This window comes from Armigeres subalbatus, chromosome 1 (genome assembly GCF_024139115.2).
Source record: "Armigeres subalbatus isolate Guangzhou_Male chromosome 1, GZ_Asu_2, whole genome shotgun sequence".
NCBI lineage: Eukaryota > Metazoa > Arthropoda > Insecta > Diptera > Culicidae > Armigeres > Armigeres subalbatus.
This window is the reverse complement of record NC_085139.1, coordinates 185,975,498-185,989,236: the sequence shown is the minus strand read 5'-3', so window position 1 is coordinate 185,989,236 and position 13,739 is coordinate 185,975,498. Positions and strand designations below refer to the sequence as shown.

The window sequence follows — 13,739 nt, the reverse complement described above, 5'->3', positions numbered from 1 at the left end:
AATAAAATTTCCGAAAAACTTCAAGAAATCCTGCAAAAATAAATCTTTAGGAACTCCTGCAGCAGTGCGGGAATTCTTATATACATTTTTTCTGGATTTTTTTCAGGAAATTTTCATCGAAAATTCAACCAAGAATTCACTCGCAAGGGCTCATCTCCGCCAGTAGTCAGTTTTTTTTTTCATAAAAATGTTGACGTGTATAATTGTATTTAAGGGAAAATATTTAATTTGTGCCTAACTCCGTCGACAGCCGTGATACAAGTTATGGGCCGTATCTGTTTGTCATGAGCTGTTTACTAAACAAACGAAAAAAAATCAGCGCATTTTCGATTTTTTTTCCAAAACACGAGGATTTCGAATGTATAAATATCTAATTTTTATTTAAAAATGTCACAAATGCAGTTTTTCAAACAATCGATTCATATATTTTGCACTGTTTTGAAGAAATGGGCATCGATTTTCACGAACAATTCTTCGATACAGATTCAATGGTTATCGACGAAACTCAATACTCTTTCAGTCAAGAAACTGCAAGCAGTGCTCCATAATTGCTCTCGAAAGTGCGCGCACTTATGTGGTTCAAAAAATCGTATTTATGTTGTTCAAATAATCAGTTTTTTAGTGTTTTTTTTTATTAAATATGTATTTTCAAACATAAATTCAGAACATATAAAAATCTCGTTTTGTCAAAAATGTCACATATGCACAGGGAATCAATATTCGAGCAACGCCTAACAATATACCCTTTGTCGTCAACAGAGTTTGTTACTGACAAACGCACCTAGCGACAAACCTTTATCAGAACCCAAACACAATATGACAAGAATCATTTGCCTTGCATGCTCTGATATTTCCGAGAATACGATGCTAATATTGTAATCATTGTTGGATTCTCGAATAATTCCATAAAAGCAGAAACTGCGTCAGCATAAAATCGAAATTTGTTGTATAGATAATGCAAAATAACGGAATGAAAAGTTAGCAACAAAATTGTCTTCTTTTTTTCGCTGACAAAATTTTTCGGAGCTTTGTCATTATTATCTCCCGACAAAAACAAAGCTTTGACGTTGGTTCTCTTTTGTCGCTTGTTTCGCAAGCGCATTTCAGAAAAATTGATTCCCTGCATATGCAGTTTCTCAATAGAATTGTTCAGTTCATTTATTATTGATTTTTTTCCGCTATTTGAAATAGTTTAATATTGTATGGCAACTAGTGCTATTTGGTTAAGTCAATACAGAACATCTGGAAATTTCAAATAGGGTGGGTGTACCAATTGACGCCATACATAAGAACAACTATTTTTTTAAAAATAAGTAAAAGGCATGTGGGTGGACTTTATATATCAAGCGAAAGGTTTTACTTCCTGCTCCTTAGAACAGCTCTGAAAACCACAATAAAATTGGTTATAATCTTCAAAATTGATTAATCCATAATAGGAACGCATGCACCAGTTGTGGCACTATTCTTAATTTTGGTTCCTTATTTGGCAAATCCCATTGTTTTCTTATGGGATTGGCCAAATAGGGACCACTAGTGCGACAACTGGTGCAAAGGACGTCAAAAATTAAGCAAAATCAATTTTTACAATTATGCTTTACTTGTTTTGGAGGAGATCAAAGGTTTTATCGTATCATATGAATATGCTTTATCGATCTGAACTTGGTTGGCGGTGATTTGATTGGCCATTTGGCATATAAAACACTAGTGCGACAACTGGTGCTATAGCCACAACTGGTACATCTAGCCTAACTCGAAATATTTATTTCCAATCTGCATTCAGTATGCAGTTTCCACGTCTTTCCAGAATTGAAGTGCCCAGACTTCCCTGGAATTCCTCGCCTCTTTAGCTCAGTGGTAGAGCGCTGGTCTCGTAAACCAGCGGTCGTGAGTTCAATCCTCACAGGAGGCAGCGGTAATATTTTATCTCGTATGGAGGCAAAGTTCGTGCCTCTTTCTTGGTGAGTTTTCATCGTTGGAACTTCCAATTTGGAAGAGATTTATTATGGTTATACCGTCTGGTCTCAATTAAAAAAAAAAATCCGGTAATAAACTAAATTAAAGAAAAAAAATTATGAATCGTTTCTCCTCATTGAGCACGTCTGCTATCAGCGATACACAAACGACTATCGGTCGCCCGTGATGTGATGGTCAATGATCGAGAAAATTGAATAGTTGTTATTTTTCCCGATTCGAGCTTAATTAATTGCTAATTAAACGATATTAGCACTTAGGCGGGCGAGAAACCCGTACCAAGGAAGCGTCAAGAAGATGGAATAATTCATTAAGATTCGGCGGGCGGCGAGCGAGAAAGATTATTGATGCTGCTGATGAGCTCGGTGTTGTTAAATTAATAAGGCGACCGCCATTGTGCGTGTCTGTGGGCCTGGACCGTGCGCTTTGGCGTTGCTTATTCTTCGAAGCATAATAATCTTTGTCTTTGACGTCGTCCCAACCCCAACGCCGGAAGGTGTGAACTTTGCAGCGACCGGCAATGTGCGATGTGTTTAATTGGGCAGATGATTATATTGGAAATGGGCGTTTATCCATAATTCACGACTAGGAGAGTGACCAATGATCTGTTATTATTGAGTGTTTGAACTATTCGGTTGACAAAGTTTGGATTGATTAAGAAACAAAGATCAAAAAGGATGTCTTTTCATGTTCAATGGACAGTCAGATTAACCTACGCTGTTAGATCTGTATATTCAATACATTGCAGAAATTGATTAAGAGTTAAAGTTAATGTGCATCGGGACTGTAAGACATATTTGACATAATTTGTTTGCATCTATTGATGATTTCTGTGTGCGCGTGTGTAAGTCTGTATGTATGTAATGCGCGCAGAAAAACACACTTATTTTGTGGCACTTAATACCATAACCGATTTGCTCGCAGCATATCGCAATTAGTTGGGAAATCCTGACCCATTACAGCGATTCTGATTGGAATTTTCATAACTTCATTGGAATGTATAATCAACTAATCACATTCCATTAGGAACTATTTCTTAAAGACTAAATTCATTGCTTGAAGACATTTTTTACAATTCAAACAACAAAACTCACCTTTATTCATTTTATTCATTTTTATTTCCTCATCATCCGTCATATTCCGGTTAGAAACCATCAACCAAGAGATCAAACAAGTTTTTAAAAAGCTACTGTTTTTGCCACCCCTCTGTGTTGCAAATCGGTGCTCGGAATAGTCACTTCTCTATAGTCTGTCGGATGGAAGTCAGATCTTATTGCATATGTACACCTTTTTATAAGAAAGCAGTGTCATCACGATCAAATGTCGATGCAGCCTTATAACAGTAGAAGTCCATTATAAAACTCTATAGAAAATAAATAACAAAATTTTCGTTTCCAATAATTTCTCATCAATATGTGATGTCCAGCTGGATTGAACCTAAAAAATTATAGTTCGGGATCCATCATTTTACCCGCCACTCTTCTACAGTAATGTGACTATAGTGCACTGCTGCTGTTTGCACGCTCAGACGCTTGATCCTTTGGCCGCTGCATCGCATCGGTCGCCTGGAATGCGCTGCCTCGGACGGGCATCCATCACGGCCAATCACCAGTAATCGGAAACGGTTTTGGTTTTGCATTCTCCAGCACTAGTATGCCGGAAGGTGGCGGAAAAGTCAAGTTCCTGATTGAATTTCTTTTAAAACATCCTTTGATGATGTTTCGCGTGAAGCTGTTGAAGCGTATTGCATTTTTTTTCCGCTTGCACTCTGAGCATTCTCCAGACGGAAGAATGTTTCCCTTCTTTGGACATGACTAAAATGTATGAGCTTCAAAATCGAATATATTTTTCCATATATCTTTGAAAAAAATCCATTATTCAGTCATGGAATAAAAATATAAAATGATTAAATGTACAGCTTAAAATATTTTGCCTCGAAATACATGAAATAATTATTCAAATAATTAAATAATTAAATAAAAAATAATACTTCTTAAAATGTTATATGAATTTGAACTTTTGTTAAATTATTATGAGGTATTTGTTCAAGTATCGTATAATATCGGTTGCTCAGGGTGCTTCTTATTGTTGTTGTTGTTGTTTAACATTGCGGCTGAAGAGCACGTTCTCGTAACACCATCGTCGGCGTCGACCGACCGGTCAGCGGCAGCCTTCCGCCATCTCATAACCAGCGTGCTGGAAAATCTGTTTTGATTGCCAATCAAATAGAAGGAAAGTTGGCTCATTCTCTTCCATTGCTCGAGTATTTCACTTTTCTTTTTTTATGTTAAAAAAGTTTCTTTTCTTGTTGATCGAAATCACGTTCTGTTATTGCTGAGTTCGCATGTTCTCTTATTGATTCAATATCTTCTATTATCTTTTCAGGTAAGAACTGTTTTCATTCTGCGGAACAGATTATAACGAAGGTCAATCTGAAGTCTGAACAATAAACAGTCGTTTATTGTTTTGTATAAATTTGGTAAGTAAAATCAAATCTCCTAAATTATTTTAGAGATTGTTTAATCAACTGTATAAGGATGTGTCAGGATGGCCGAGTGGTCTAAGGCGCTACGTTCAGGTCGTAGTCTTCTCTGAAGGCGTGGGTTCGAATCCCACTTCTGACAAAGTTTTATGATGTTTTACTAAACAGTACAGTTTCAGTCAAAAAAATAGTAAAGATATTTTTTTTACTTTTTATTTCATTCAAATAATTTTATAGCAATAACTTTACTTCTGCTTCCCGATGGAATTAAACTTAAAATTAAAAATTAACATTATGACGAATATAGTTAAAAAATATAAAAATATATTTCCATATATGAAACCAGTTCCATTTATAAAACTACTTTTGCAAACATTTACACACAATTGGAGTAAGTGGTGCGGCGCTGCGCGCGCTTGATTGCAATCAGTGGTGGTGTCCCCTCTCATTTGCTTACTGCTGTGCAGCGTTTTGTATTCCTTTTACAGAAGAAGATTAAACATGTTCGCCTGGTACTTACTGGATGATAAATAACAAAAAGGTAATTGTCCGAAATTCAGATTCGATCCCTAGGACATGTTGGGGTTCTCTGGTGGAATGACTGGTGACTTTAACCTCTCGACCACATCGGTTCTTGAAATTATTGGTGCCTAAAGCCAATCAGACTCCTTGTCTTAATCAATTTAGATTTTATTGATGTGTAATATATTTTGTTAGTTACCTATTGTCAGGACTATTATGTCTGCTAAATGTATTAAATATTTATTTATATCTAAATTGAATAAACATTCAGATATAGGAGCTTTTGAAGTTTTGCCTAAAACTAGTTTATACTTTTTTGGCATTTAATTCCACTATTTGATTTTAACTTCCCATATGTCGACCTCTCAGTAAGTCTATAATTTAACAAAACTTCAACTCAACTGCTTGTAATAATAACAAGGAAGAATATCTACTTGACCTCCGTTAACGCGAGTATTCATTGCCGTCAAGTATGAGACTTCGAACGCGTCAGGCGTTGGTATTGTTTACAATAGGACTGTTCACATTGAAATGGGAGGGTTTTAAGATAGGGAGATTATCGAGAAATTATTTATTAGCAATTGACCCTTCCCGTCAAAAACTGTTATACGCGTGATCGATTCTTCAATTTATTTAAGGTAAGATTTCACAAAAAAAAATGTTTTTCGACGCCTTTAACTATTTTTATAAGTTTTTAACAAGAAAATAAAAAATGTGCTCTTTTTAATGTTTTGCCTTTGGACCAATTTTGAACCAATGTCAGGCCAATTCTTCAGGACTATTCAAACGCGCAGCAATTTTTAGTTTTTTATTTTTTTTAATTTTTAATTTTTTTAAATGTAAATAATGTTTGAGTGAATTGACCTTAAACATGTCGAAGAATGCAGTGATGAACTTATTTTTAATATAAAAAATTACCTTAGGTTTAAAAACATCGAAGAATTGACCGAGACAATAAATCGAGATATTTTTTAACGGGAAATTGTGTGTTTTTTTTCTGTTTTGCTATTTTTTAAGAACCTGACTATCACTCGGTTTGCTTGATCTAATTCTTAAAGTGATTTGAAAAGGTTAAATGCAAAATAACTCCCTTTGCTTATAACTTCCATTCAAAAGAAGCACCGTCTTATTCCTACAACTAAAACTTTTATGCCTACAGGATCATGTTACGAGTGCAAAGGAATCCAAAGTAAGCAAGCTATGCAACAGTCGCTTAAATCTAATTTGAATCATTGTTTTTCGAACTTCTTGTATGTGATTGTAATGGTGGGGTGGTTATAGAGCGCGGCTATAAATCAGCTGTTGGAGGTTAAATTCTTCTATATCTCATACATAGTTATATTTTTCTTTTGCCTCCGATATAAATAATTCGAAAGAATAAGTTGCCTCTGATCGCGCGCATATCAGTCCCATATGAATTTTGGTCAGATTTCAGTTATGTTCGTCAACAACTATATTTCGCCTCTTCAGTTCATATAAAAAGGACTTTTTATTAAGGAAAGGTCCAGTAATTACGTAAGGCAGAAAGTTGTAATTTTTAACACCCGCTTTAACACATAAGGGTTACACTGAATGAAGCATCCAAAAATTTTTTTATGGGTCGTCACACTTTAGGCAACACCCTCCTCCCTCTACGCGTTACGTAACTTATGGATGTTTCCTTATTTTGAGGCCATATAATTCAAGATCGGGTTTGACCGATTTGTAAGATATTTTCACCAATCGATTCGACTTATAATCAGCTGTGTTTATATATGTGAAACGATAAAAAAATCCACAGTTTCTAGCGGCTCCGAAACCACAACCGGGTATATTTTTTATAGATAGGATAAGATAAAGAAAAATAACTGCATTTTTTTTTGTTTGTGTAAACAATGCACTGTGGTCCAGGATACAGATTTACGCGGAAAGATGCATTTTACACCAAAACTATATTTTTTAGAAAAAATTGTAGTTCTACAAAATTGTCCGGAATAGTAAGGCCATCATTATGGTGCTATCAAAAATAGGGTGGCCCATTATATAAAAAAAGTTAGAATTTGTTTTTATTTCTCGGAATACTGACATGTAATGTTCTACAAAGTTGTATCTCAAAAAGCTTTTTCTGTAGCTCTTAAGTTGGCTGATGTAGAGCAATTTTACCTATTTGGATTAGGTTGTCCCCAAAAAAAATATTTTTGATTTTTTTTTTGTTTTCGATTTTTTGGAAAAGTCGTCTCCGGTAGAGGTGTGTGCCGGTCCGAAAATCGACGGCGGCGGCGTTTGTCAGAAATTTGGTCGGCGGCGGCGGCATTTTCGGCGTCACGCCGAAAGCCATTTTAACCGGCGGCGGCGGCGTGGTGATTTTTTTTACAACGTTCTCAAAGATTTTTTTTCATTTTTTCGGGATATTTTCATCATCAACATTTCGACATCAACGGAAGCATCTTTTCCAGAATATTTTTTTTTCAAATTTTCCATAGGACCTACTTTGCATCTCTTTATAATTTCCAAGGAAAATTGTTTGGAATTTCAGGGGAAAATAATTCAAAATTAGCATGAGAAACTTTTCAGAATTTTCATGAGAAATTGTTCTAAATTTTGTACTCCAGAATACTCAACAAAATATTTTGTCAAATTTACACTGAACATTTTTCGGAACATCCACGGGAGACTCTAAGGAGTTTTTACGGGAAACTCGCTGGAGTTTTCACCAGAAATTTCCCGCTGGAAATTTTTCAAAATGAGAAAAAAAATCGATTTCAATGGAAATTGTTAAGAGTTTCCATAGGAAATTTGTTATAATTGGCACGAGATTTTTAAATTTAGGAAACTGTCAAACATGAAAACAAAATAAACAATTTAAGCATTGAACACGTATGAATTGTTGTTCCGATCTATGGACAAAAAAACATTTATCCAGCTTCAAAGGAATTCTTGAATAATTCCCGAAGCAATATCTAAAGAGAGCTAAGCATTTATTCGGGAAATCAATTAGGCTTTTCTTGTAAAATCTTCTGAGAATTCGCTCGGAAACTCTTTATGAATGTATTAAAAAATATATAATAATTAAGGATTTCAAGGCTGACCTGAAGCCTGGAAGAACTTTCGGAGAAATTTCTGGATCAATTTTTAAAAGAATTTTCGGATGGTTTTACAAAGGAATCACGTGTCCTAGGAGTTATAAGCGTAATTTTCTAAATTATTCCTGGGGGAATTTTCAAGATAAGCCCCGAATGAATTCCCCGAGGAATTTCTAAAGGTAATTCAGGAGGAATTTTTGAAAGGATTTTTTAAAGAATTCCCGCGGTAGAACATGAAGAGATCCAAGAAAAAAATCTAAAGGAAATTGTGGAGGATTTCTGTTAAGGAATTTTTGGATGAAATATCGAATGGATTTTCCAAGGAATTCCCAGTAGAATTTTCAAAAGAATTTCTAAAGGTATTCTCGAACTAATTAAAAAAAAAATAATCAAAGAATTCCTCAGAAGGATTCCAAAATGAATTTATGAATAAATTCTCGAAGGAATTTCGAAATCAATTTCCGAATGTTCAAAGGCATATGTAAAAGAGAAGTTCTTCAGCAATGATCGGAAAAATTTCTGGAGAAGTTACTGAAGGAATTCCTCAAAGCGAATACCGAAAATAATCTCCTCTAGGAATACTAGAAATAACTTCCAAAGAAATTCTTGAAGGAATTTATTAAAAATTCCAAAGAAATTCTTAAAGGAATTTCCGAAGGAATTTTCCTAAAAACATCCAGAACAATTCCTTAAGGTGTTTTTTAAAGTTTTCGTAAAAACTGCGATTTTGTACGCCCATGAGTGAAAAAAATACCAAATCATAGTTCCATTTTAATAAAGACATTAAAATTTCCGAGGAATGTGCTAAAGAAACTCGTAACAGAATTTACAAAGGAATCGTCAAATGATTTTCTGAAGGAATATCCGTAAGAAGTTCTGAAGTTATTCTCGAAGAAAGTTCCAAACAAATTTCCGGAACAATTCTTGAAGAAGTTTACTAAAGTTCATCTAAAGAAATTACTAATTAAAATCGATCGAATTTTCGAAGAAATTTTAAAAGAATATCTGCAAAAATCTCCAAAGTATTTTACGAAGGATACCCTAAAAGATGTTTTTTATGGAATTCTGCAGGAAGTTCCGAAGGAATTCCTGAGGGATTTTTTTTGAAGCAATTCTTAGAATGTCTCTTTGAAGGAATTTCCAATTTCATTTCCTGGAGGAATTTTCGAAGAAGTAGCTGAACGAATTTTTGATTGAATGATTGAAGCAATTTCTGGATGAACTAATTTACGAGTTAGGGCCATTAAGAAAAACCATGCAGAAGGTGACTAGGTTCGATACCCGATCAGGTCTAGGAAATTTTCGGGTTGGATTTTTTTTGACCTTCCTGGGCATATAAATGTATCATCGTTTTGGCCTCACTATATATAAATGAAAAATGGTAACCCGGCTTAGATAAACCGCGCATTTAATAACAGTGGAAGTGCTTAGTTAACACTAAACTGCGATGCGGCTATGTGCTAGTGGGATATGCAACCTCTGCCAATAAGAAGAAAAAGATGACCTGAAAAAAAACTGGAAAAATTAGGGAATTTTGTTTTTACAATTGTTCCACTAAAATTCAGAATTTATAAGTGAAATTTTCGAATTTTCACGGAAAATGTTCAGTATTTCAACGAAAATTTTTCCGGAAGGATTTTGGATTTCTACGGGAGGTTCTTTGTATTGTCCATAAGAAATTCTTCAAAAGTTCCATTGGAAAACATTTAAAACAGGAAAGGGTCGTCGACCAAATGACATTTTCGACCAAATAACTTTGGGCTAGATGGACTTCGGTCAAATGATGTGCTTGGTCAAACTACATATTCGGCCTAACAACTTTCGGCCTTGTGGCTTTCGGCCAAATTACTTTCTGCCAAACGACAAAAAATCTATTTCAGCGAGAAATTCTTCGGAATTTCCACTCACAGTTTTTATAAGTTTTTACGTAGAGGTTTTCGGAATTTCAACGGTAATTCTCAAGGAAATCATTGGTATTTTCACGAAAAGTTCTCTGGGGTTCCAACGTGATGATGTGGGGATCATTCGGGAAGTTCTATGGAAATTATAATTATATAAATATAATTCTGCGGACTTCTTCAAATTTGAATCGGCGTGGAAAATATAGGTCAGCGGCTAGACAAAATTTTAAACGGCGGCGGCGGTGGCATGCCAAAAACTGTCGGCGGCGGCGCCTCCAGGTGACTTCAGCCGATCAAAAGTTATATTCGTTTTTCTGTCAAAATTACATTTTTGCCTTTCTCGTACAACAAAGTTGTACCGAAAGGCTATCATTTCACTCCGCAAACGAACTTTTTATAGAAGCCTCTGAGACCCATAGTATTATATACCAATCGACTCAGCTCGACGAGCTGAGCACATGTCTGTCTGTCCGTGTGTGTGTGTGTGTGTGTGTATGTATGTGTATGTATGTGTGTGCACAAAAGCTATAAAAACATTAGACAACTTTTCGTATAGTAAACCTTAACCGATTTTCTCGCAACAAGTTTCATTCGGCAGGGGACAAAGCCTTGTTGATCACTATTGAATTTTATAACGATCGGTCATTGCGTTTAAAAGTTATGAAGAAAATGGTACATCGGACCATTTAAACCCCGCATAAGGTTGGTGTCTTAACTAAATGCGAGAAAGGCACCACCAACGCTAGGTGGATTAATCTGGTTTTTTTTCAAAAGTTGATGTCTCCGATTAGGGTAGACCAAAAAAATATGTTTACACGGCATTTGAAAGAGCGATTCATATTTTTTATAATGTCAAAAAAATGGAGATATATATTTTTTATCTCAAGTTCAAGTTCATTTTCCAAGTAAATTGATATTAACGGAACTAACTCGATAACGGAACAAGATACAGACGATTTTCTTATAACAAAACACATTGTTTCTAGGAATACTGACATGTAATTTTCTACAAAGTTTTAGCGCAGCTTCAGATCAGCAGACAAACGGACATTACACATTGAATATTTACTCATCAGATTCATCGTCGAAGAAACACCTTTATGACCAAGGATCGTAATGCTCACTCATTCTCACCAGCAGAGGATGCTCACTCACGCTCATTTTTGCCGAGAAATAATTTTGCGGAAAAGAAAAAATGCCCGATGAGAGAAAACTATTTTTCCCTCAATGTAAGTGCCGCGAAAAATTGATTTGCCCTTCTTTCGTCCTTTCCGTTCCTTCACCAATGCAAACAAGAGTAGCATCTATAAAACAAATAAACTTCTCGCAATAAGTTGCTGATGTGGTGATGTGGCTAGAGATAGCGCAACCCAGTGCTATTCTTGTCGGTGTTCTGAGTTCGAACCCCGTTTCGGTCATACTTTTTTTTTATAAATGCCCACCGCAAATTCTTGCGTAAAATGAGTGAGGCGCAAGAATGTTGAAACGAAAAGAAAAATCATTGAATTGGCACGATTTTCGTTTATCTTTCAGGTGCAAAAATGTAGCAAGAGAAAAACGTTTCTCGCCACCGACTTCGAAAAAAGATTCACCTTCGGCCCGAAAATCGCTTGTTGTCATCTCACCGAAAGAAAAAAGTACAAACCTTGCTTCTGACATCTGTTTTCACTACTAAGTTGGGCAAATCACGAACCAGGTGTCGGTAACGAGCCTACGTCAAACTCGAACAAATCCTATGCGTGCGCCACGATTGATCGATTATTTAAACCACTGAACGATGAGAATTTTCCGATTATTATGTCTGTTTGTCTGTGGTTTATCGTTTTGCCTTTCTTGTGCATACTCCAAGAGGTAACAAAAAAGCTGTAAGTTCAACCCAAAAACGATTTTTGTATAGGAGACACGGAGACCCAACACGGTCGAAAATGTCGTTTGGCCGTACAGAACTTATGGCCGAAAATTTCATTAGGTCGAACGATCGTACAACCGAGAATATGGTCAAAATTGTCGTTTGGCTGAACAGTAGATGATGTGAAAAGTGTGAAGTGTTTAATGATAATTGAGAAGGGAATAAGAAAGTAAGAAATGAGAAATGAAGAGTAAGACGGGTTACTCCTTAATTCTCACTTTCACTTCTCACTGCTCATTTTTCACAGTGAAAAGTGATGAATGAAAAAAAATGAAATGAGAAGCAAGTGTTACAATTTACTTCTCACTTCTCTCTCGGATCCCGATATTCACTTGTAAAAAGTGGAAAGTTTGAAATGAGTAAAAAGAAATTATGAGTGAGAAGTGGGACGTCTCATTTCTCACTCATCTCCATTATTTAGTCAACCGTCCTTTTCGTTCAAATGACCAGTTCGGCCGATTGACATTTTCGGCCGTATGTCCATTTCGGCCAAACGACTTTTTTGGACGAATGACTTTCGGTCAGATGGTTTTCGGCCTAATAGTTTGTTCGGCCAAATGGCATATTCGATCAAATTACTGTCGGGAAAACGGCTTTCGCCTAAACAACCTCTCTTCATGCATAGTGATCAAACAGGGATTTCGAAATTCATATTAGCATAATTTTATTTGAAGATAATCCGATTTTAGAAAAACTTGAACCATTGCACGACGAAATTCTTGCCATTATACACAGAGATATGACCATTTCCGTAAAACCGGTACCGGAAATGTGATCAAATGATAATAGGTGAACTGTTCCGTTTTTCATCTCACTGAACATTAGACTGGCCCAGGAAACAAAAAGTTGTCTAATTCCACGGGGCACCCCCCAGGATTGTGTCTTTGGGTGAGAAAATCAATCTCTGAAAATTTCAGCTCAATCGCTTGTTGCATAAGCTGGCGCATTTGATTTGAAGTTTGTATGGGGATTTCAGCCAAAATGTATAGGAAAATACACCTCCGTCACTCATTCGATCTGGACATTGGTTCTGATTGCTCGATTGACCTCAGAATTGCAAAAACGGCCATTGGTATGCTACAGAACAATTTCACAGAACATTGTATGATGATTAAATGAACTTTTAAATGGGTTTCGGCTGATGCGATTCGATAAAAAAAAACCCAAAAATACACAAATCAGCTCCTAATAATTCAGCCGAAAATTATATAAAAGTTCATTTAATCATTTAATCATCATTCTGTGAAATTGTTCTGTAGCATACCAACTGCCGTTTTTGCCATTCTGAGGTCAATCGAGCAATCAGAACCAATTTCCAGATCGAATGAGTGACGGAGGTGTATTTTCCCATACATTTTGGCTGAAATCCCCATACAAACTTCAAATCAAATGCGCCAGCTTATGCAACAAGCGATTGAGCTGAAATTTTCAGAGATTGATTTTCTCACCCAAAGACACAATTCTGGGGGGTGCCCCGTGGAATTCGACAACATTTTTTTCTCCCCATAATAATCTGGGCCAGTCTACTGAACATATATTAATCTGATCGCAAAACAAGGAAATACAGCACCAATCTCGTCGCTTCTTTTTGCTAACACACGTGCTCACTGGTGGAAAAAATCACAAAAATAAGAAACAATCCAATTTCTTTTTCATTGCTTTGTTTTTGATAGGATGGAAATAGGAGCTATGGAATGAAGTGCCGAACCGTTCCCCTAGATCGAAATTATAAAAATATGGGTATTAAACTTCATGTCTTTGCTAGACGATGCTTTCAGAAACATTCGAAAAATCAATTCTAGTTTCTGAGAGAATATTCACGTCACAAATAATAAGAAGCAAAATAACCTTAGAAATACCGGAACATCTCCGGTGTCCGTGGACCTATCCAA

At 35.9% G+C, this 13,739-nt stretch overlaps 1 protein-coding gene and 2 non-coding genes across 5 annotated transcripts in view; all 3 read left to right on the top strand.

Moving 5' to 3' along the window:
* The window catches only part of LOC134209089 (uncharacterized), a 372,790-nt gene that overhangs the window by 287,983 nt on the left and 71,068 nt on the right, over positions 1-13,739 (top strand). The window lies entirely within an intron of this gene.
* On the top strand, positions 1,838-1,909 carry Trnat-cgu (transfer RNA threonine (anticodon CGU)). The gene has a single exon. It is a non-coding gene; the product is annotated as a tRNA-Thr (tRNA).
* Positions 4,513-4,595, top strand: Trnal-cag (transfer RNA leucine (anticodon CAG)). The gene has a single exon. It is a non-coding gene; the product is annotated as a tRNA-Leu (tRNA).